The sequence below is a fragment of the Dendropsophus ebraccatus genome, chromosome 13 (assembly GCF_027789765.1).
Source record: "Dendropsophus ebraccatus isolate aDenEbr1 chromosome 13, aDenEbr1.pat, whole genome shotgun sequence".
NCBI lineage: Eukaryota > Metazoa > Chordata > Amphibia > Anura > Hylidae > Dendropsophus > Dendropsophus ebraccatus.
The window spans coordinates 54,579,190-54,603,135 of record NC_091466.1 but is presented as its reverse complement, the minus strand read 5'-3'; the positions used below and the strand labels follow the sequence as shown (position 1 = coordinate 54,603,135).

Genomic DNA, 23,946 nt, shown 5'->3' with positions numbered 1-23,946 from the left:
AGTGATGGCCAATAAGAAGGCTAGCTTAATAGACAATATTTTTAAGGAAAGGTCATCTAGCGGCTCAAATGGCGGACTTATGAGAGAATCTAGAACTAGATTTAGATCCCAAGGGGGCACTGTCACTCTTTTAGGGGGATTTATTCTGACTGCCGCTGTGATGAACCTTTTGATTAATGAGTTTTCTGCCAATTTATAGTCTAAAAAGGAGCTAAGTGCTGAGATTTGAACCTTAAGAGTACTGGGTCTTAGGTTCTTATCCAGTCCTGCTTGAAGAAAACTTAAAATTAGGGGTATGTTGGGTTTGCCTAATGGATCCTGTCTACCATCTGCAAACCTCAGGAAGGCTTTCCTGACTCTTAAATAAATGGAGGAGGTTACATCCTTCCTGCTAGCCAATAAGGTATTAATAACATCATCCGACAGACCCCTACCTCTTAGAATTACCCTTTCAGCATCCAGGCTGTCAAGTACAAGTGGGGTGCCCCCGGATGCTTGACTGGTCCCTGGAAGAGGAGATCCTCTCTGTCTGGCAGTACCCATGGTGTAGTCAGTGAGAGCTGTCTGAGAACCGTGAACCATGGCCTCCTCGGCCAGAAGGGGGCGATTAGAATTATCGTTGCTTTGTCCCCGATTACTTTCTTCATCACTCTGGGGATTAGTGGCGGAAATGCATAGCCCTTCTCCATACCCCAGTGTAGGGAAAAAGCATCGAGGGTTGAGAGAACAGAATCTGTGTAGTCTCCTGTTGGTTTTGGTTGCGAACAGATCTATCGTCTGAGAACCAAACCTTTTTATGACTAGGTCGTAGACTTCGCTGTTCAGAGACCACTCTGACTGTAGGAGATGAGTTCTGCTGAGATAATCTGCTGTCTGATTGAGGGAACCTTTGAGATGGACTGCCACAAGAAATGAGAGATTTTGTTCTACTAGAGAGAAGATTTGTGAAGAAAGGTTTAACAGAGTCTCTGATCTGGTTCCCCCCCTGTTTGTTGAGATATGCCACTGTAGTAGTATTGTCTGAGTAAATTAATACATCCTGTGATAATATCTGAGGGGATAGCTCTTTTAGGGCTAGGAGTACTGCATATAGTTCTTTGAAGTTGGAGGAGTGGTGGGTGACGTGAGGAGGCCATGGACCCTGGAGTAGATGATGCTGGCTTGAGTGTGCCCCCCATCCCCATGGGCTGGCATCTGTGGTAATTCTGACCTGGTGATTTGGAGACCACCTGACCCCTCTGGAGAGATTGGCTGGCTCCAGCCACCAAAGGAGACTTAGTCTGGCTTTTGCTGATAATCTGAACGTATGGTTCAGGGAACTCCGGTTCCCATCCCAATTTTGGAGTATGTCGTTTTGAAGTGTCCTTGTGTGAAATTGGGCCCACAGCACCGCCGGGATGCAGGATGTTAGGAGACCTAGTATTAACATCGCACCCCTGAAAGTGGGGTAGGGGTTTAAAAATAAGTCCTGAGTGCGGCATCTGAGAGCGTCCTGTTTTGCTGAAGGGAGAAAGGATGTTTGTTGTTGCCACTTTAGCCACAGGGGCATCTACTGCTGGTGGTTTGCCCCAAGTTCTACATTCACCTTCCTCAAAGGGGTATTTGCGTTTGAAGTATTTGAGAACGAAGTATTTACGGTCTGGATTTTGCCACTCTTTTTTAATAATTTCTTTAATACTTTCATGTAGGGAAAAGGTGCGAGATTTTTTAGGAGCTAATCCCTCATAAAGTGCGTCTTCTGCTGTTTGGGCCTGTTTAGTTTCCTCCATATTTATGGACACTCTAATGGCTTTAATTAATTGGTCTGTGTCCTCTATTGGGAACAGGGCCTTACTTTTAGGGCCGCTGTCTGAATCCTCATCTGGAGAGGACACTAGTTGTATTTCACCTTCTTCTGTATTATGTTCTCTAAAGAAAGAGAGGTCACCAACTGTATTCTCTTTAACAGCAGCCGAAGTAGAGGCGAAGGATAAAGGGGCTGGCTTAGAGAGACTTTTAAGAGATAGCTGCACTTCATCTCTAACTATTCTCTTAATGCTCTCCGCTAAGGCAGAAGATTCTTGTGCTACCAGATTATTTACACAAGAAGGGCATATGGATCTGGCTTAATCATCTCTTAAGGGAGTCTTGCACTCAGAGCATTCCTTATGATGTTTCTTTGATTCTGCCTTTCCCCCGGATCTAGAGCTTGTACGGGATCCCTACAAAGTAAATATACATTCCCATTAATAAAGGGAAAAAAGGGTTTGTCTCACCCAGTTGTAGACCCCTGTCCCCCAGGTACCGGGCTGGATGATCTGGAGGATTTGCGGCCATGGCGTCCATTATCTCCTCTCTCTGAGTGCTCAGACATGCTGGGAAGAGGGAGTGTTAGCTTTAATCCAGATGGCTAACAGGCTGGCTGGTGGGGAGTCTCGTTGCCTCGGACGCTGAAGGCATGTGGGACGCTGTCTGCCGCTTCCCCCCGGCCTTTTGAGACTGCCGGCGAAACCCGGAAGTGACGTTACGGCGTACGCACGCCGACGTCAGCGCGCTACGCACAGCGAAGCGCGCGCATGCGCAGATCGCATTGCCGGAGAGACAGAGTCATGGCCCCTCTAGCTCCACCACGCCCCCACACCGCCCCCAGCGCGAGCCCTCGACAAGCCGGGAGCGGCGGTGAGCGCAGCAGGGAGAAGCAGCAGCGGTCCCGACCCCCACCAGACTCAAGGATGCTGTCCGGAGACAGACTTATTCCACCAGGGAGCCCCACAAGGCAACAGCCACCGGAGGACCTGCAGCCGGCGTGGAAGAGGTATCGAAGATCTTCATCCCGGATCGGGACATGTATCACAGGCTTCCCATCCGCAGGACAGGAAACCTGAACTGAGGTGTGGAGAGGCGTGTCAAGATTTTATCTTCACAGGTTTCCTGTCCTGCGGTGGGAGGTCCTCTCCAGGGGTGCTGTCATTGGGCGTCAGGGTAAAACATAATTGTTTGAAAATGTGTTTACTTTTGCATAAAATATATTCGCTTGAACGGTCACATAAAGAGACACTTAGTCAAGTCACATTGCATGAACTCTTGAATACAAGGGAGGAACTTAGGGCACTTCCGGATAGGAAATATTTACACTTATGGGATCAATATAGGAGGTTCTTTTATGTGCACTCTAATAAATGTGGACGACCCCTTGCGAGATTGCTCCACCAAAGGGTAGCACATTCGTATATTCCTCGTATAAAGAATGCCCAGGGGGGTTATGAGCACGATCCTAAGAAGATTTCAGAGGTGTTTCGCCAATATTATGAGAGTTGTAGAACATCCATGGGCACTTTAGGTATATGGCACAAGAGGCACTGCAGGCCAAAATGGCCACATATGTACAGGATACTGCTCTTCCATCTATAACTGAGGAAGATCAGTCTTTGTTAGATGCAGATATATCAGAGGAGGAGGTGAAAACAGACCTAAAGTCAACAGCGCCAGGTAAGGCCCCTGGGCTGGATGGGTTCTCGACAAGATTTTTTAAATTGCTTGGTGAGGCTTGGTGAGGCCAAACAGAATGTACAGAAATAGTGTAATAATAATAATAAATAATAATAATATTCTTTTACCATAAATTCACCTCTTAGATCATCACATTAAAGTGAAGCTATCAGCTGTAATTAAGATTCCAAACTGCTGACACTGTTAGGGTATGTTAACACTGAACAAATACGTGCTCAGTGTCCCGATGTGAATGAATGAGAGGGCGCACGCTCCTCCACTTCCACCGCTCTCCATTCAAAGAAGTGCACGCTCTCCCATAGACAGGCTATGGCACACTGAGTCAGGCAGGATTCCATGGCGGGAAATTCCGCAGCGGATTTCCACCTATTTTACTCAGTGTGAACATACCCTTAGATAGCGGTTAGGTGAAGAAGACACATCATGGGACATTTATTAAGACTGGCGTACTCATAAGCCAATGTTAAATAAAGATCTGCCGCTTTTTCCTGGCCCGATCTTCTAAGAGGCTTACGCAGGCATTTACTAAGAGGCCCTGTGCAGGTATTGTGCAACAAATCAAGCTGATGTACAGTAGATTTGTATCATGATTTATGCCTGTGAGCAGGCATAAATCATGGTAAATCAGATGTGGGCGGAGGCGTAGCCGTGCCTCCCTGCCCAACCAACAGACAAGCGGGGGATACGACTGGCATAAACCACAGAAAATGGAAAATCTGCCGCTTTTCTGTGGCGTAAGCCTGATGCGCATCTTGATAAAACTCCCCCATGGTACCTTTCATACATATGTCTGTTCTTCCAGAATTAATACAATGCTTTTATTCTATAGTACAAAGACTTTCCCAAGCTCCTGATCTGTTGCAAGTTGTAACACCTCCACTAACAGTCAGATGCCAACTGAGCTCCACATTGGGGAATGGATGGGAGAGGAGCAAAGGGGTGAAAGGTATCATGAGTCTCCATGTGACAAATTGCTGTCGACAAATTTACTTTAAAGGGAAACTCCACATAAGGAAAATTTGTTTTCTATTAAAAGTACATTCAAAGTTATATAGATGTGTCTATACAATGTATTACCATATCTGTCTGGTTCTGCCACACTTGTAGCTGATAGAAATCCAGGAAGTGAAGAATAATGGCCTCTGTGCAAATCCACATTGTCTCCTGCTCCCTCTGCTCTCCCACCTTAGGAGACAAATCCATGCCTCTGTCTCACATTGTGTTTGCTGAGATCAGGCTGACAGGGGCAGGGTGTGATGTCACAGGAAGCTTGGCTGGATCCCTCAATTCCCAGAGTGATCCACCATCTCTGACCAGCCAGAAGCAGCTGCTGCAATTTCGCTGATTGTGCAGAAGTCTGCAGTGAAATTAGGGCTGGTGTTTCATTGCAGTACTGCAGCTTATTCACAAAAATGATGCAGCAACACAAGTAAATGATGCTAAATGGCAGAGAGGATCAGAGCCGACACTGCCAATACCACTTGGAGAAAAAACGAGGCATAAACAATATATCCCATGTAACATAATATGGGATAAAATCCCGATTGTGCGGCTCAACTTCAAAGAAAAAATATGCTTGATCATAATATGTGTGTGGAAATGAAAAGAAAAAAATAAATTCAAAAAGTTCTTTTCTTTATTCCAACATCAGCATTACAGGTAGAGAATACAGCGTGCTGTGTGGTGTTACAAGTAGAGAATACAGGGTGCTGTGTGGTGTTACAGGTAGAGAATACAGCGTGCTGTGTGGTGTTACAGGTAGAGAATACAGCGTGCTGTGTGGTGTTACAGGTAGAGAATACAGGGTGCTGTGTGGTGTTACAGGTAGAGAATACAGCGTGCTGTGTGGTGTTACAGGTAGAGAATACAGCGTGCTGTGTGGTGTTACAGGTAGAGAATACAGGGTGCTGTATGGTGTTACAGGTAGAGAATACAGCGTGCTGTGTGGCGTTACAGGTAGAGAATACAGCGTGCTGTGTGGCGTTACAGGTAGAGAATACAGCGTGCTGTGTGGTGTTACAGGTAGAGAATACAGTGTGGTGTGTGGTATTACAGGTAGAGAATACAGCGTGCTGTGTGGCGTTACAGGTAGAGAATACAGCGTGCTGTGTGGTGTTACAGGTAGAGAATACAGTGTGGTGTGTGGTATTACAGGTAGAGAATATAGCGTGCTGTGTGGTGTTACAGGTAGAGAATACAGCGTGCTGTGTGGTGTTACAGGTAGAGAATACAGTGTGCTGTGTGATGTTACAGGTAGTAACTGTGTGCTGTGTGGGTAAGACCACAATGAAATGATAAAGTACTGCAAATAATTCAGTAACACAATGAAACTGCAATATGTGAACACAGCCTAGATGTTCTGCAACAGGTTTGGGTGGCAAATGGGCAGGGTGGAGGACTGTGATGAACATCTGAGGTAAAGCATTGCACTCTGGAACCAGTAATGCATTCTGGGAACTGCTCAACCAGGAAGTACAGAAACAATACAGAACTAAACCCCCCAAAACAAATGTATTTTTGGTAGTTTCAAAACTGAGATAGAAGCTATATGCTTCTGCAGAAGTTTCATTTTTTTAACCTGTTCCTGGAGTTCCCCTTTAAAGGAGCACCATTAGGAGCTGATAGTATTAAAGGGGAACCATTAGGATGTGATAGTATTAAAGGAATCTAACCTGCTGATAGCCTTCTATTGCGCAGAGGACGCAGAGAGGGAAGGTACAGTATGGGCCACATGTATCATCCGGCGAACGGATGATTTTCGGCGGAAAGTGCCGATTTGCGTATTTTTTTATTCGAGGGCGGAAAGGGGGCGTGTAGTGGGCGGAACGGATTTCGCGCGATTTACCATCCGTTCCGCCCAAATGTACGCCGAAAACCTACTCCAGTCCTCAGCTGGCGTAGGTTTTCGGCGGTGCGCACCGGCGCGCACGGGATTTATGTAGAGGCAGTCCGCCTCTACATAAATCTCCGTAGCGCCGGAGCTGCGGGGGCATTTATAAGTCCGGCGTAAAAAACGCCGGACTTAATAAATGCCACCCTATGTCTCTTACCTCCCTCCCCGGGCGGTGTCACTCCCATGCTGTTAGCAGTGTAATCCTCGGTCTGGAGCACCATTTGGTGCACTTCCGTGCCCCCATCACACAAACCAGCAAACTCCTTCTAATCAATGGAGCGGGCAGGCCGGCTCATGCAATGGGGGCAGTGCAGTGGTCCGGACCGAGGATTACACTGCTAACAGCACGGAAATGGCGCCAAGGAGAAAGTTAAGACACATACCTTCCTCATCGGAATCTTGTGCGCAATATGGGGCTATCAGCAGATTAAATTCCTCTAACCTGCTGATTGTATTAAAGGGGAACTATCCCATACCTCGAACTACACAATGTGCACAGGGTCAGATTCCATATATCGCCATGGTTACATCACTGTACAATGTGTACAGCGTATAAAATTCCATACCTTCCTAATCTTTTCTACTGTTACTCATAGTTAGTACATATACAGTACATGGACTCCCATGTGGGTAGTAAAGGGGCCTCCAGAAACTTAGCAGATTGTTTTCGAGACCTCATTTAAACCTTTTGAAACCAAGGTATCAAGTTCCAAAATCAACTGTACCTCTCTAGTCATCAACATTTCAAACCGGTTAGAATACCTTTCAGAAATATGATCTATCGGTAGCATAAAGAACTTTCTCATGACACAGGTCACAGTGCCAGGATTAAGCCATGCATAAGATATCTTTTTTTTTTTTTAATCCAAAGGTTTGGGCCATGTTCCAACTGCGTAAGTTTCGTAATAACGGCCGGGTCATACAAAGTGGGAACACGGCCTTGAGGTGTAAGATAGTATTAATGTGAGGATCTGAGAGGTGCATTTTTGGAAGGATTAGTACTTGCGTCCCCAAAATGTCTCCCCCCCAAAAAAATAAAGGATTAAGGAAAATAAGCACAAAATAGTACAGATAAACGCAATAGAAGATGAATTTAATAAAGGGCTGTTTGGGGACTTATTTGATCATTTTGCACCTGTATTGTATGGCATTGTATGGGTACATTTTATGAACATGGTCTAAGCATTTAAGCAAAACTACAAGTTCCACAAGGTCTGCAAGATCTGCCATGCTGGGACTTGTAGTTCAAAACAGGGGAAAAGGGGATTGCTTTTACTATACAGAACCTTTATTAGACAGACACACAGACAGACAGATAAATACTCCCTAGCGAACATATGGACTATGCACTACCTATTGTGGCAAGGGTGTCCAGTCATTAATCTATAGAAAAACTTAACATAATACAAAAAGGCAAAAAGCTATGTCAGATGTTTACAACAGGCACTCCAAAAGTAACTAGATTTGCATTACCAGGGAAATACAAAAAGGCAAAAAGCTATGTCAGATATAAACAACAGGCACTCCAAAAGTAACTAGATTTGCATTACCAGGGAAATACATAGGAGGGATATTTGTCAAACATGGTGTAAAGTAGAATTAGCTTAGTTGCCCCTAGCAACCAGATTCAACCTTTCATTTTCCAAAGAATCTGTGAAGAATGAAAAGTGGAATCTGATTGGTTGCTAGGGGCAACAGAGTCAGTTCTACTTGACAACAGTTTGATAAATCTCCCCTATAGTGCTTGAAAAGAGCACCCCTTTAACAGTGACTTTCCTTTAAGAGAAACTTTAACTCTTGATACCCTCCCTTTAAGAGCAACTTTGCTGTATCATGCAGGTATCAGCTCTGCCACATCTTAGACTCAGCTCTGCTGTATCATGTGGATATCAGCTCTGCTACATCGCAGACTCAGCTCTGCTGTATCATGCGGGTATCAGCTCTGCTACATCGCAGACTCAGCTCTGCTGTATCATGCGGGTGTCAGCTCTGCTACATCACTGACTTACTGCCTTATAATGGTAAAGAACATTGCTCAGTTGCCATGACAGTCTTACTCATGTCAGTGAAACAAAATCGTTAAGGACCATCCATCTTCTACATGTTCTATTGGTCAATAGTGAACATGTAACTGCATGGATGTTGTCAGGCATTGACTGACAAGACCTTAGAATTTCTATTTCACATGTCATGTGATTAGCTCTAAGTGCTGTACTGTGTGCCCATTATTTCCTATGAGTAATTAGGGGTCTATAAATGTAAATTTCTTGAAAACCACAAATCTGATTGAAACCAAAAATACTTAGCACACCTGTCACCAACGAGGGCTTCAAAACACAATTTAAATGGGTTAAGGGGGATGGGGGAAGGAAGAGGAGGAAGAAGGAGGAGGATGACATCTTATAAACAATAATATAACACCATAATTAAAAACCATAACACTCTGAGGGACAGTTAACAATAAAAACATGTCCCAGGACAAACCAACATGCAAAGTGTGCAAGACCTTCTCCTAGAAATGAGGATATTGTGCAAACCTGCCTGTATGTGTAAACAATGTTAAAGTGAAGGTGCTTATATGTATATTAAACATTAACGTATCATCAACCAAATCCATATGAGCATGAGAAGTTACATTTCAAGGAAATAATATCCAACATTAATAGTTACAATTTATTATATTTGCATGGACGTGGATTCCCATGTCATGGATTCCACTCATTGTGTATCAGCCCTATTCTCCTACTCTACCTTATTGATTTAATTTAAATTTCCATACTACCATCTATCTATAAAAAACGAGTCAATTGGGATTATACTTAAACAATGTCATCTCTAACCTTTCTAGTACTAGGGGGCTCGGTTGGGACCATAGGAGTGAATCCACAACCCCTCTTCCCCCAAGTCCACCCCCCTGCCCCCTCCATTAACTTTATGTCTATCCTATTACCTTTATCCTCCCTCAAACTTTACCGGAGTTATCCTATTTATAGTGGGGTCCTTCATGGCAGATCATAGGTCACATTCATAACACCTCACTTCAATCAATTTCAAATGCAACCATTAATCTCTATCTACTTCATAGTTATTTTGTTTAAGATTTCCTTAAATTTGTTTATTTATTTTATCGTTTAGTCAGATTTTCATTTAGAACAACCCACAAGGAGTGTAATATGCTATAAATGATAAGAAGTTGATTCAACCTATTTTTGTTATTTTTTGTGATTCAACGATTCATCAATTGCAGCAAACACTGTGCTCCAATCAGTTTCCCTCTCATCTAAATCCTTTTGAGGTGATTTACTTTCTGCAATTAAAAGGGAATGTGTCATCTGAAAATGACATTGTCTAAATGATGTTTTTATGCTAAACATATTTTTAACCCAAAATGACCCAGTGGACCACGCAAAATTTAATTTTTGCGTTTTCGTTTTTTCCTCCTCCCCTTCTAAGAGCTTTAGCACTTTCAGTTTTCTATCTACAGGGTCATGTAAGGGCTTGCTTTTTACAGGAGTAGTTGTACTTTGTAATGGCGTCTTTGATTCTACCATAACATGTATGACGGAACCCTCAAAATATTATTTATGAAAATATAAATTGATGAAATAGTAAAAAAGAATGCAACATGGTAACGTTTGGGGGTTCCTGTGTCTATGCACTTTTTTTTGCTCTTTTCGTTTACGCCGTTCGCCGTTAGTGATGACACTTGTTATATTTTAATAGATCGGACAATAACGCACGGTACGGTATATTATATGTTTATTTATTTATATAATGGGAAAGGGGGTTGATTTGAACTTTTATAGGGGGGAGGGGCTTTGGGGTAGTGTAATAATGATTTTTCCTTTTTTTTTGGACACATTTTAAGTCCCTTTGGGGGACTTTTACAATCATTAGTTTGATTTCTACACTGATCATTTCTATGTCATAGGCACAGCATTGATCAGTGTGATAGGCTGTGCAGGCTCAGTGAGCAGATCGCCAATCGAACGGCACGGAGGCAGGTGGGAGACCTTCAACGGTCCGTTACAACTAGGAATAGTCCAAAACTCTCGAGGTACGAACCCGAACGCTCGGCATCAGATTTCCTCTGTCTGCCCGCTCCGTGCAGCGGGTGGATACAGCGGGAGGACCGCCTGGAAAACTGGGATACAGCCTATGGCTATGGCTGTATCCCAGTTTTCCAGGCGGTCCTCCCGCTGTATCCACCCTTGCCACGGAGAGGGCAGACAGGGAATCATTGCCGAGCGTTCGGGTTTATACGAACCCGAACCGAACTCTGTTCGGACCATCCCTAGTTACAACGATCGGGTCGGCGTTTAAGGGGTTAATGACACGGTGCAGCCTGTCATTAACGGTGAAGCGCGCTCCGCTCCAGAGCACGCTTCATAGGTCAGGGCATACAGGTACGCCTATGGTTGTCTGGGCACAGACTTTCAGGGCGTACCTGTACACCCTAGGTCATCTAGGGGTTAAAGAATTTTTGGTGACTTTTTAAAATAATTTTCCATTTTACTATCTACTATCAACAGATGAAACAAAACAGCACATAAGGGTGGTTAGTGACTCAAATAATAAATTTTAAGAAATGCTTGTACATTGGAAATATGTTTTACATAATGTATCTGTATAGACCTAGTTTTCTTTGTTGCACCACCCTTTTAAAGACCTGGGAGATCATTTTCTATACTTACTGGAGTTTAAGGACCTTCAATGATGTCACTGAAGGTCCTTAAATTCCAGGAAGGACAGTATGGAGCCTACATTGGAGCTGCTACAATCAATGGACTGGATAACAGTCCATCCGGGAGAGCTGCAGCAACAAAAACAAAGGAGGTCACACCGCTATGTCCTCCTAGATTGGACATCATCCGGAGACCTTATTGTCTGCCTCCATTGCCACCGCGTCTGGTCATCAACAACACAACCTGTTCCTTTGGCATACCAACGTTGCCAAGCCCAGCGCAGTGAGCCTGTCCTTCACCTGCGCAGCCTGGGTGAATGCAGCCACACTGGGCCTGAACTTCTTCTTGCCATGGAGGACAACACATCTAAGTGGCTGACGCCTCAACATTTGCAGTAGAGACGAACAACGGCAGGAACATTGTGTCAGTGCTGCAACGGGGAGGGCTCATGCACATTCAGTCCATGGCTCCCGTGCTTAAACTCATTTTGCATAGGTTCTTCTGCTCCCTCCCAGAACTAAAGGATCTCCTGAAGATTGTACCCACTTCAGACATTGCTAATGGTACGTTACACCCTCCAAAAATAGTGGACCGCAACAAAATTGGGTAATCTGCAAAGTGCAGACGCGATGGCACTCGTCCCTCCACATGTTGGGTTGGCTGTAAAAACTGATTGGTGGTCTCCTACTTCCTCGTCATGCATTCTGGCATATTCAAGCAGAACTGCAATTTCCAGGTTACCTATTGGCAGAAGATGCACGATGTCTGCCGATTGTTGGTACTGTTTAAGGAAGCCACTCAGTTGGTCAGCCACAATGACTACCGTTTGAATGATGTCATCCCCCTGCTTTACGTCATGGAGACTGAATTAGGGAACATCATTGCTAAGTGAAGCAGTGCTACGGTCTACCATGTAAACCTGAGCCTGGAGAGGAACGAAATGGTGATGGAGGGGGAGTTATATGGGAAGAGGGTTCCAAACACCAATGGGTGGGCATCTCTGACTGAGGTCGCACAAAACAGCCAGCAGAGGTACAAAAGCAAGGTCCACAGAAACGTCTGGTCACAATAGCCAAACCTCAGGGGAGCCAGATGACAAGGATAGTCAGGGTTCAAAAGCTGACGTCAAAAGAAACAAATAAAAAAAAAAAACACTCAGCCCCACATTGAAGTCTCCCTCCAGCAGCAGCTGAAATTACAGGTTGGGTCATACTTTGGAGTCACCCTTGCCTCTAAATATTTTTGACCCAATTCAGCGCAGGAGATCCTGGAGCGGCATTCCTACACTGAAGAGGGTAGAGGTAAGTTAGTACAGTTATTTTCCCCCCTAGCCCTGCCATTTAAAAAAAAAAAAAAAAAAAAACCGAAGGCCAGACTTGTCCTTTAAGTGACTGACAAGTTGCTAGCAGTAAGCTAGCATTGCTGTTCACATATTGTACACAGCTCTGTGCAACGTCGCTATAGTAATGTGAAAGTTTTGGCAATGGTTATATCTGGTGTATGTAGGGTGGGCCCCAAGAATCAAATTCTCTGGTGGGCCCAAGGTATCCCAGTCCGACACTGTATATACATATACATATATATATATATATATATATATATATATATATAGCATATGTTATTTCAGCAATCTAGATTGACAGCTAGGTTTCTAAAGATGTTCTACAGCAGATTATTTAAATGCCAAGCTTCAAACTTTCATTGTAAGATTAAGGGCCCTGCCACTTGTGGCCCCAGGCAACAGAAAGGAAGCATGTGCAAAGCAAAGTGAAGCATGACTATGTTTTTTTTATAGAAAGAAATATTCGAGGTGGATACTAATACATTCCAGGTCAAAAGACAGATTAATCTATCACTAGTGTTGAGCGAACCTATCGACGTTAACAACGTTATCTGAACATTCTGCATTTCATTCCTTACAGCTGCAGAAGTTGGATGCCACCCTAGGGAGTCCTGAAAAACATGTATACAGCCATAGGCAGATTATAATGAGGGCAATCTAGACTAACGCCCGGGGCCCTGAGCTCCAGGTGGGCCCAGAGATATTGCCCCCATTATAAAGCCGCTGCATACATCAGGGGTGCAGACACCGAGGGGAGCGCTCGTACAACCTTAGGCTGTTACCAAGCCCAAATGTTTTGATAGATTCGCTCAACATCCATCAGTTATAGTCCTAAATTAAAGTGTACCTGTCCTTTGAAAAAACTTTTGATGCGTCCGGGTCTGAGTGTTCAGACCTGTACTGATTGTGAGAACCAGTGAGAAGACCACGCTGCAGCGCCGTACTCTCCTCGCTCTCTATCAGGGAAAGAGTCTGGCTTCATAGACTTACATTAGCAGCCCGTCTCAACATGTGACACAATGCCCCCCCCCCCCCTTATGGATTGAAATCTCTGCTCATTCAGGCTTAAAGGGGTTATCCAGCCTAAGGGTACAAACACACACGGCTTATACGCTGCTTATTTACTGCTGCGATACGCAGCAGATTAGATCTAAATAACTGAACACAGTATCAAATCTGCTGCGTATCTGCTGTGTGTGTTTGTACCGTTAGGCTACGTTCACACAGAGCAAAAGGGGCGGATTACGCAAGGAAATATTTCCGCCTGAAATCAACTGACGCTGAATTCCGAGCAGAATATAAGCAGAATGCAAGCAGAATCCCTGCGTATTCAGCTAGGAAAGTGTTCAGCTAGTAATCAGCTCTTGACAAATTCAGCGCGGAATACTCGAGGAATCCGCGCTGAATCTGCATGCATTCAGTGCTGAAATTCAGCGAGTATTTGGCGAGTAAACTAGACTATACCAGAATATATACTAGAATCCTCCTCCCCCCCTTTTTTCCCCATTTCCGCGCTGATTCAGCGCGTAATTTCCGTTTGTATTACGCTTGTATTCCGCACTGAATACGCGCGTATTCCGCGCTGAAACAGAAAATTAGAGCCCCATTGGTTTGTATAGGCTTCCGCTAGCGGAAGAATGAACATGTTCATTCTTCTGGCGGAAAGCGGATTAGTTCAGTGCGGAAATTCCACTGTGTGAACTGCAGAGCAGAATTTCCATTCAACACAATGGAAATTAGCTCTGCACCTATTTTAACGGCTGAAATTTCAGCGCTGATTCAGCGCAGAAATTCAGCTGCTTTTGCTCTGTGTGAACGAGCCCTTTAATAAAACATGGCCACTTTCTTCCAGGGACAGCACATCTCGTCTCCAGTTCAGGTGTGGTTTGCAATTAAACTTCATTCACGTCAATGGAAAACAAGCAGCAAAACCTGCACTCAAACTATCAGTTGTTGACAAGTTTTACTGAATCTTTTCCAATAAAGATGTAAATGAATCTGCTCAGCTCCTCCTGCTCCATAACATGATGTTGATAGATCAGATAGTACTTTCATGGTGACAGGTTCCCTTTCAACACAGTCTTTTTATATAATTTAATACGTGCCTATTTGCTTCCTTTTTTCGCACTTGGGACCTTATGGTCCAATAAAAACCATATTGTAAGCCTAGCTCAAATATTTACCATCACAACATGTATTCTCCTGTCTGTCCAAAAGGAAACTAGTCAGAAGTATGGCAACTTAAAATGTGTGGCCTATAAAAGCTAGAATATTTATTTGCAACCACTCTACTGTGACTGTGACCAAAACTACATTTCATACAACCTGTTTTACAGTATTGTCATGGAGCTTGAGGAGTTTCCATAACAAATTAGCTTTTTACCAGCCCCTTAAAGGGTTTGTCCAGCGAAAATCTTTTTCTTTCGAATCAACTGGTTTCAGAAAGTTATATAGATTTGTAATTTACTCCTATTAAAAAAAAATCTTAAGCCTTCCAGTACTTATCTGCTGCTGTATGTCATACATGGAATGTTTTTTTATTTTCAGCCAGACACAGTGCTCTCTGCTGCCATCTCTGGCCGAGACAGGAACTGTCCAGAACAGGAAAGGTTTTCTATGGGGATTTGCTGCTGCTCTGGACAGTTCCTGTCTTGGCAAGAGATGTCAGCAGAGAGCACTGTGTCAGGCTGAAAATAAAACATTTCCTGCAGGACATACAGCAGCTAGTAAGTACGGGAAGACTTGATTTTTTAATAGAAGTAAATTACTAATCTATATAACTTTCTGACACCAGATGATTTGAAAGAAAAAGATTTTCGCTGGACAACCCCTTTAATCCTCCTCCTCCCCAAAAATCCCTTCAGCCCAGAATTTTCCTTTAATGATCATTACTAAGGGCTGTTATTTTGCAACAACAGACGTTATTTGCCCTTACTTTTAAATTGTGGAAAACATACTCAGGCTTTGTTCACACAATGGCCGTCATTTGCATAAAACGGGCAGGTTTCATGAAATGACTGACGCCCAAAAACATGGCTGGGAAAACAGGCAAACAAAAGAGGTTTTAACCTAGCCAAAGGATACGATCACACATAGAGGGAGATTTATCAAACATGGCGTAAAGTTAAACTGGCTTAGTTGCCCCTAGCAACCAATCAGATTCCACTTTTCATTTTCCAAAGAGTCTGTGAGGAATGAAAGGTGGAATCTGATTGGTTGCTAGGGGCAACTGGGACAGTTTCACTTTACACCATGTTTGATAAATCTCCCCCATAGTATTTCTGTTTTGGTCAGTCTTTTTTTCTTTCTGATATCAGTTGATTTGAAAGAAAAAGATTTTCCCTGGAGAACCCCTTTAACCCATTAAAGCTGGTCATTTCAAAAGTTCTTCTCTGGAGAGATCTGTAGGATTTTTGGTTGTTTTCGCTTCAGCATATTCTCGCTATGGTCACATACAGTAAATTAAAAGCAAATGCGCACATATTTTGAATGGAATAATGATCTACATTTAAGTCTATGGAAAAACTAACTTCCATCAAATGGCCCAAAAAGAAAAAAAAAAAAAGAATGTTGCATGGCTGTGGGTTTTATTTTACTGTGTGCTGAAGGGATACTTCAGCAAAAAAAAAAAAATCTTCAAATCAACTGGTGCGAGAAAGTGCCAGAGATTTGTAATTTACTTGTATTATATATAAAAAAAAAAATCTCAAGTCTTCCTGTACTCATCAGCTGCTGTATGCCAGCAGGAAGTGCTGTATTCTTTCGAGTCACACAGACAGTGCTCTCTGCTGCCACCTCTGTCCATGTCAGGAACTGTCCATAGCAGCAGCAAATACCCATAGAAAACCTCTCCTGCATGCCAGAGTGGAAAGAATGCACCACTTCCTGCAGGACATACAGCAGCTGATAAGCTCTCTGCTGCCGCCTCTGTCTGTGACAGGAACTGTCCAGAGCCGTAGTAAATCCCCATAGTAAACATCTCCTGTTCTCCAGACTGGAAAGAATACCACTTCATGCAGGACATACATCAGCTGATAAGTACTGGAAGACTTGAGATTTTTTAATAGAAGCGAATTACAAATTCCTTTCTGCCACCAGTTAATTTGAAAGAATTATTATTATTATCTTTTTTTTTTCTATATTACCCCTTTAATCAGCCAGAATCAGAGTTATCCCCGACCTAAGCCTTTGCAATTGTATTCGTATACCAAAACAATAGGAATTACTACCATAATAAAATCACTTTTATATAATACACAAAAAACATGTATTTAAACACTCGGGTGTCGGCTTGTCACCCACCTGCCTTTGAACTCTGTGCTGCTTTTCTCCAGGTGCCTGGAAAAGCTAGATCCACCTGGAGTGGTGCAGCATAGAGTTCAATGCCAGCCGGCTGACAAGCCGACAGCCGACAGCCTAGTGAAGAACTTTGCTGGTACTGAAAATTTGCTCATCCCTAGTTATAAGTAAGCATCTAACAGCACATTAACCATAGAAAATTCATAAATATTTAAACGTGCAAACAATCACTGACGGCGCCCACACTGCTGCATCTGGTGCAGAACTTTGTAATTGGATGCTGGCAGTCAATTACTCCATGATTTAATGGTGCATTTACACAGAAAGATTTATCTGACAGATCTTTGAAGCCAAAGCCAGGAACAGACTATAAAAAGGGAACGGATCATAAAGGAAAGACTGGGATCTAACCTCTTTTCAAATCCATTTCTGGCTTTGGCTTCAAAAATCTGTCAGATAAATCTGTGTAAACGCACCATAAGGCATATGAGTTTAGTCCCCTAGGGGGGTCTACAAAAAAAAAAAAAAGTTTTAGTTAAAAAAAAAAAAAAAGACAAATTAAAAAAGTCACTTTTTTTCATTTTACAAATAAAAAGGGCCAAAAACATTAACGGAATGGCATAAGTGAAAAAAATATTTATGTGCAATGCTAGAGTTGTTGATTTTCGGTCACAACATATCCAAGATACAATGGAATAAAATTTAATTAAAATGCCAGAAACCAAAACCAGGAGTGGATTGAAAAAGCTATGTTCACACACTATAAGGGTACAAACCCACATACCGTATACGCAGCAGATACGCAACAAATATGCAGCAGATTTGATGGTGCAGATTTGATGCTGTGTTCAGTTAATTAGATCTAATCTGCTGCGTATTTGCTGCGTATCGCAGCAGTAAATACGCTGCATATACGGTGTGTGGGTTTATACCCTTAGGGTAGAAACACACACGGCATATACGCTTCGTATTTACTGCTGCGATACGCAGCAGATTAGATCTCAAATACTGAACACAGCATCAAATCTGCTGCGTATCTGCTGTGTGTGTTTGTACCCTTAAAATTTAATGGATGGCCGTCATTTAACAGCAAATAACAGCCGTCATTTCAAAACAACGGCCGTCGTTTTAAAATAATGACCATTATTTGTCATTAAATTACGGCCTTCCCCTCAATTTCAACAGTGTGTGAACATAGCCTTTCTGTGTTTTCAATCTACTCCTGGTTTTGGTTGCAAAATACAGAGCAAAAATACTGTGTGTGAATATAGCCTAGGGCTAAGTTCACGTTATGTAAACATGACGGCTGTCTTTAATAACAATAGTCGTCATTATGCAAATAACATCCATTATTTAAAAATTAGTGGACGTTATTTGTAGTGATGAGCGGACCCTCGGACTTTTGGTCCGACGGCATCTGCGCTCTATTATCATGCCTGTGATCCCAGCCGCATAGTTGTGATCCCGTGAATATGCCGCCAGGATATTCCAGATCGATTCCCTGGAATATCCTGGCCGCATTTTCCCGGGAGCGCAACTATGCGGCTGGGATCACAGGCATAATAAGAGAGAGCGAACTGCTTTTGGACCAAAAGTCCGAAAGATTCGCTCATCTCTAGTTGTTTGCGCAACGACGGACATTATTATGATTTTTACATAATGTGAACCAAGCCCAAGTGTCAATTTCCCTACTGCTTTCTTACTACTACTACATTGGATTGGCAGATATAGGTCACTGGAGGGGGGATTGGCCTTTTAATGGTGGAACACTATGCAGAGTGATTTGCCAATAAATCTAGTAGTGTATATGGAGCATCAGCAACCAGACCATATTCTTATACCAAGTCATGGGGATATGTTTCTATCTTTGTATATTCATTTGCAGCATACCTGGTGCTTTCCTCCTGATCACTTGTCCAACTTCACTATGAGGTAGCTGCAGCTGGAATGGTTAAAAACCCTGCCCCCTCATGTTCTTTCTGTGCACAGAAAGGGGGCGGGTGATGTAACGGGCCAGGTCCCTGACAGCAGTAATACTGCCCTGATATCAGCCCTATCCTAAGGGTGCCTTAACACCTACCGGATCCACAGCGGATCTTACTTCTGCGGATTCGAAGCGAGAAACGCTGCGGATCCGGTATCAATTCACCCCTATGATAGCACATATTCGCAGCGGGATTGACATCCCGCTGTGAATATGTGCTTTAACTCCCTGGTGCCCGCAGCCCTGCCGTCGCATCCCCGGCGCATCCCCCCATCCCGGCCACATCCCCCCATCAGCCCACCCCCAGCCCGCCGCCGTCCACATTCCCGCCGCCGAGAGCATACAGTACCTGCTCGGCGGCGCGGCTGCAGTGAGGCTGCCGGCTCCGCTCCCGCTCAGATCAGCTGAGCGGGACCGGAGCCGGGAGCCTCACTGCAGCCGCGCCGCTGAGCAGGTAATGTTTGCTCTCGGCGGCGGGCCGGAGATGGGCTGATGGGGGGATGTGGCCGGGATGGGGGGGATGTGCCGCCGCCAGGGATGCGACGGCGGGGCTGCGGGCACCAGTGAGTTAAAGCACATAATCCCGCTGCGAATATGTGCTATCATAGGGGTGAATTGATACCGGATCCGCAGCGGTTCTCGCTTCAAATCCGCAGAAGTGAGATCCGCTGTGGATCCGGTAGGTGTGAAGGCACCCTTAGGGTACAAACCCACACACCGTATACACAGCAGATCTGCAGCAGATTTGATGGTGCAAATTTGATGCTGTGTTCAGTTATTTAGATCTAATCTGCTGCGTATCGCCACTGACGGGCTGAGTGGGTCTGGCATGTTATGTCCCAGGTCCCTTTTCTAACGAGAAAGGCCCCCAGTCAGGAATTCACTTTTAATGATCATGATCATTACTAATTCTGCATTTACACGGAACGATTATCGTGCAAATAAGCACGATAACGATAGAATTCGAACGATAATCGTACGTGTAAACACAACGAACGATCAAGTGACGAGCGAGAAATCGTTTATTTTGATCTTTGAACATGTTCTAAAATCGTTATTGGTCGTTCGCAAAAAATTTGCAGATCGTTCCGTGTAAACAGTCGTTCACCGATTTAACCTATTGTTAATCGTACGATCGGGCGAATTATCGCTCCGCGTAAACCCAGCATAACAGACATTATTTTGCAACAATGGACGTTATTTGCCCTTACTTTTACATTGTGGGAACATACTTAACCCTTAGGCGACCCTGAACGTACCTGTACGTCCAGGGCCGCCTACGTGTGTGCAGAGCGGGGACGTGGTCCCGGGTGCAGCATGTAGCCCGGGACCGCGGCTATTAGCGGACATGGTCTGATCGCCGTGCCCGCTAATAAAGTAATCGGATGCAGCTGTCAAAGTTGACAGATGCATCCGATTACTTGAATGCAGCCGTTCCCTGGTGTCTAGTGGGACGCTGTCCCGGAGGAGCGATCCACACATCCTACTCCTGCTGGGCTCTGCGCCGTAATGGTGCTGACCCCGGCTTGGCACTCGATTGCTTCCGGCTGCAGCAGCCAGAAGCAATCAAAGCAATCAAAGTTTGAATCACCCCCCTTTTCCCATGTTATAAATAATAATAAATAAATAAACATGTTTGCTATCGCCGCGTGCGTAATCACCCGAACTATTAATTAATCACATTACTGATTTTGCACGGTAAATAGCGTAAGCGTAAAAAAATCCCAATTTCTAAATTGCGCATTTTTGGTTGCATCAAATCCAGAACAATTTTATTAAAAAGCGATCAAAAAGGGACATATGCGCAATCAAGGTATCAATAGAAAGAACACATCATGGTGCAAAAAATTACACCTCACACAGCCCCATAGACCAAAGGATAAAAGCGTTATAAGCCTAAGCGTTATAAGGAACATATATTTGTTAACAATGGTTTGAATTTTTTACAGGCCATCAGATAAAATAAAATGTTACATATCATTGTAATTGTAACGACTTGAGGAACATATATAACAAGTCAGTTTTACCCCAGGGTGAACGGCGTAAAAAAAAATAAATAAAAAATAAAAGAAATGCGTTTTGTTTTTTTCAATTTCACCTTACTTTGAATTTGTTTCTGGTTTTGCAGTGTACTTTATGAAAAAATTCAGCCTGTCATTGCAAAGTACAATTAGTGGTGCAAAAAATAAGGGCTCATGTGGGTCTCTAGGTGAAAAAATCCAAGTGCTATGGCCTTTTAACCACAAGGAGGAAAAAAACGAAAATGCAAAAAGTTAAATTGGCTCCGTCCTTAAAGCGACTCTGTACCCACAATCTGACCCAACCCCCCCCCCCCCCAAACCACTTGTACCTTTGGATAGCTGCTTTTAATTCAAGATCTGTCCTGGGGTCCGTTCGGCAGTTGATGCAGTTATTGTCATAAAAACAACTTTTAATCTGGCAGCGCTGTGTCTAACGGCCGGGGCTTACATTTGTATATGCATTAGGCTGGCACACCCTCTCTGTCCTTCCTCCCCACCCTCCTCATCATCAGGAATGCTCTAGGCAGATTGCTTCCTATTCCCCACCTGTGTGTATAATGAACATGGGCTGGATCGTTAATACACCTGTGCAAAGCTCAAACAGCAGTAAGTGTTCCTGGATCATTCCTAATGATGAGGAGGGTGGGGAGGAAGGACAGAGAGGTGGTGCCAGCCTAATGCATATACAAATGTAAGCCCCAGCCGTTAGACACAGGGCTGCAGGATTAAAAGTTGTTTTTTAGGACAATAACTGCACCACATGCCGAACGGACCCCAGGACAGATCTTGGATTAAAAGCAGCTATCCGAAGGTACAAGTGGTTTGGGGGCTCAGATTGTGGGTACAGAGTCGCTTTAAGCGTGTACACAGAGAGATTTATCTGACAGATTTTTGAAGCCAAACCTAGGAACAGACTATAAATAGGGAACAGATCATGAAGGATAGCCTGAGATTTCTCCTCTTTTCAAATCCATTCCTGGCTTTGGCTTAAAAAAAATCTGTCAGATAAATCTCTCTGTGTAAAGCACTATTAGGCTATGTTTTAGCGCCTAAATGACAGACGCCTAAAAACATGGCTGCGAAACAGGCAAAAAAAAAAAAAGACATTTAAACATAGCCAAAGGCTATGCTCACACATAGTATTTCTGTTAGTGTTTTACCCAAGATCAGGAGTGGAACAGGGTAATACTATAATGGAAAGATTTTCAACATTTCTGTGTTTTCAACCCACTCCTGGTTTTGGTTGAAAAAAAGACTGACAGAAATAGTATGTGTGACCATAGCCATAAACTTACATACAATGTATTAGGCTATGATTGCAGATACCATGGCATCCTATTAGTGCCACATGATCATGTTGTGGGTCACCAGAGAGATAGACAACATGTTGGCTGTACTATATATCACAACTAGTTTCTGCAGCTAATAGCACGGGCATAACTCATATCCCTGTGCCATCCACTGGAGGAAACTCTATGGAGGACATGTATGAATAAGCGAAAATGCCTTTTTATGGCGCAGATGGGGGGTTTTGGCGTAAAAATATTCGCAAAGGGTATTTTTGGAAATATTTTTTTCGCATCTGCCCTAACTGCGCCACCTTCACCAGTGCAGCGGAGAGGGGGCCGGGCCTCTGTGTGTGCTGCATTTTTCATTTTTTCCGCGAAAAAATGATACTAAAACCTACACCAGCTCTGAGCTGGCGTAGGTTTCAAAATTTTCGCACAGATGGGCTCTGTGCGATCAGGATTTATGTAGAGGCATTGCGCCTCTACATAAATCCCCTGAGCTCTGGAGCTGCGGGGAGATTTGTAAGCCGGGCATAAAAAATACCGGACTTCATAAATCTCCCCCTATGTCTAGTTGCATGAATGCTATGTAAAATGAGCAATAGCTATATAGACAATGGGGGACATGTATCAAGCAGTGTACCTTGTGCTCCTTAGCATTTTTTGGCATATATATATATATATATATATATATATATATATATATATATATATGCCATATAATATATATATATATTATATATTTGGTATATATGCACAGACCTCCGTCAGATTTACTAATTAGTGTAGCTCGGTGTATGTGTGATTAAGACAGCTTGCGCCTGTTTTTTTTTCCTTCTTCATGTATGTAGGCTTGGTTATTCTTCAGAATTTTCTTAGCTGTGATTTATGATGTGCGCTTTTTGGAATATTTGCATATTTATTGGCATCTTTACTCCAGTCCCAGGATAGCGGAATTTTCCTAACTAAGATCAATTATTGAATACCTGCAGTAAAAAGCGCAGAGCCAGGGAAGCTATGGCAGGTGATTTATGGCTGCAAACATATAAGCCAATGCCAAACAAAATCCAGTGAAGTAAAAGAGAAACTGAGGCAACTCACCGGTCTGTAGTGAATTCTTCTTTATTGATTAAACATTCCTGTACAGAAAGGCATCAGGGGGGTGAATGGGAGGACGTACACACGGACATACAGTGGGTAGCAACAATCGTTTCGTGTGGACTAGCCACACAGCAAGCACTACCGTGTGTACGTCCTCCCATTCACCCCCCTGATGCCTTTCTGTACCAGAATATTTAATCAATAAAGAAGAATTTCATATAGACCGTTGAGTTGCCACAGTTTCTCCTTTACTTCACATTAAAATACTTAAAATACATTACCCTTACCTTTACCGAATCGCTCTGCCAGCTCAAATGATACCAGCTATGAAGTGCACAGACTTAATACAAGCCAGAGTTACGTAAACAGCATCTGCCATAAATTAAATGACTCATACATTTTTAGCATATCTGTCAACAGGTTCAGAAGGTAAGTTAGGTTCATCCATTCACTGGAGGAAGGTTATGCAAAACATCTTTTGGAGGAAGCTATTAGTGTTGCTTTGCATGTCCATCTTATTAGAATTCTCAGTATAAACAGCCTATAAATCTCCACACGTGTGAGGAGAAATTTGACTGATTTATGTCGCAGACTATAGATATGCTTTACATGTGTTAGATCAGAATACTGTATTATAACAATTAAATCCACAAATAGAGAACATCTCAGGACCCCGGCATTGCAAGACAAAACAAAGCCACCATGCTGCCTATCACATGTATTGCACAACAGCGATTTACAATGAGCCAGAAAAGACCACTGTATGCTGAGAATATTGTAACCATTAAAGGGATTATCCAACAAAATAAATATTTTTTTTAAATCAACTGGGGTCAGAAAGTG

The 23,946-nt window shown here is 43.4% G+C and overlaps 1 protein-coding gene across 1 annotated transcript in view; it reads right to left on the bottom strand.

Annotated features, from left to right (window-relative positions):
- The window catches only part of LOC138770864 (carbohydrate sulfotransferase 9-like), a 65,086-nt gene extending 41,611 nt beyond the window's left edge, over positions 1–23,475 (bottom strand). Inside the window, exon 1 of the mRNA XM_069950132.1 lies at positions 23,391–23,475. The gene's annotated coding sequence lies outside the window, so the exon portion shown is untranslated. The remainder of the gene's footprint in view (positions 1–23,390) is intronic.
- Positions 23,476–23,946: the final 471 nt, after the last annotated feature.